The sequence below is a fragment of the Orycteropus afer genome, unplaced genomic scaffold, assembly GCF_000298275.1.
Source record: "Orycteropus afer afer isolate SDZICR_OR568_19922 unplaced genomic scaffold, OryAfe1.0 scaffold00541, whole genome shotgun sequence".
Taxonomy (NCBI): domain Eukaryota; kingdom Metazoa; phylum Chordata; class Mammalia; order Tubulidentata; family Orycteropodidae; genus Orycteropus; species Orycteropus afer.
This window is the reverse complement of record NW_006922128.1, coordinates 1,287,476-1,289,250: the sequence shown is the minus strand read 5'-3', so window position 1 is coordinate 1,289,250 and position 1,775 is coordinate 1,287,476.

Below are 1,775 nucleotides of genomic sequence, written 5' to 3'. Positions count from 1 at the left end.
TGTCGGGATCAACTCGATGGCAGCAGATGTGGCTTGGTTGTCAGGCGCCGTCAGGTTGGTTCTGACTCATAACGACCCCGTGTACCGCAGAATGAACCCTGCTCGGTCCTGCACCAGCCTCAGAATCGTGTGTGTGTCCACTGTTGCATCTTGAGTGTTTTCTGCTGACCATCTGTTTTACCAAGCATGGCGTCCTTCTCCAGGGACTGGTCCCTCCTGAAAATGTGTTCGGAGTATGTGAGGTGAAGTTTTGCCATCCCCACATTCTGGGTATGTTTCTTCCAAGACAGGTTTGTTCATTTTTCAGACAGTCCGTGGTGTATTCAATATTTTTCGCCAACATCATAATTCAAAGGCATGAGTTCTTCTTTGGTCTTCCTTATTCGTGGTCCAGCTTTTCCATGCATACGAGGTGACTGAGGATATTGGAAAATGAAAATCGGGTCAAACACAGTCTAGTCCTCACAGGAACGCTGGTGATGCAGTGGTTAAGTGCTCGCCTGCTAATCGAAGATGAGTGGTTGAAACCACCAGCCGCTCCTTGGGAGAAAAGTGTGGCAACATGCTTCTGTCAAGATTGCAGCCTTGGAAACTCTGTGGGGCAGTTCAGCTCTGTCCTGTTGAGTTGCAGTGAGTCCAGATTGTGCGCTTGCTGCTGCTTGTTGTCAGGTGGCATCAAGCGGCTTCTGACTCATCGCGACCCCGTGCGCAATGCAACAAAACAATGCCTGGTCCTGTCCCATCCTCACAGTCCTTGCTATGCTTGAGCCTAAGGTGGCAGCCGCTGTGTCAGTCCATCTTGTTGAGGGCCTTCCCCTTTGTCACTGACCTTCTACTTCACCAAGTGTGACATCCTTCTCCAGGGACTGGGCCATTCTGCCAACATGACCCCAATAGGTAAGACGAAGTCTGGCCATTCTCGCTTCTAAGGAGCATTCTAGCTGCACTTCTTCCAGGACGGATTTGTCGTTCTTCTGACAGTCCATAGTGTTTTCAATATTCTTCACCAGCATCACAATTCAAAGGCATCACCTCTTCTTCGGTCTTCTACGTTGCCCAGCTTTCACATGCATATGAGGTGGTTGAAAAGACCATGGCTTGGGTCAGGTGCACCCCAGTCTTCAAAGTGACATCTTTGCTGTTCACTTTAAAGAGGTCTTTTGCAGCACACTTTCCCAGTGCAATATGTCATCTGATTCCTTGACTGCTGCTTCCAAGGGTATTGATAGTGGATCCAAGTAAAAGAGCATCCTTGACAACTTGAATCTTTTTTCCATTTGTTGTAATGTTCTTTATTGGCCCAGTTGTGAGGGTTTTTGTTTTCTTGATGTTGAGGTGTAATCCATACTGAAAGCTGGTGGTATTTGATCATCAGTTAGTACTTAAAATCTTCTTCACTTTCAGCAAGCAAGGATGTCATCTGCACATCTCAGGTTGATAATGAGTCTTCATCCCATCCTGATGAGACATTCTTCTTCATACACTAAAATACAGAGGAAATTAGCATGGCCCTTGTGCAAGGCCACCACTCTTCTGTCAGTTTGTCATACTGTGGAGGCTTGTGTGTTGCTGTGAGGCTGGAGGCTATGCCACCAGTATTTCAAACACCAGCAGGGCCATCCCTGGTGGACAGGTTTCAGGGGAGCTTCTAGCCTGAGACAGACTTGGAAGAAGGAGGGGACCATCCACATCTCAAAGAATTGGCCACTGAAAACCTTAAGAATAGCAGTGATACATTACTGGGAAAGTTGATGAATAACCCTGAAACATTGTCC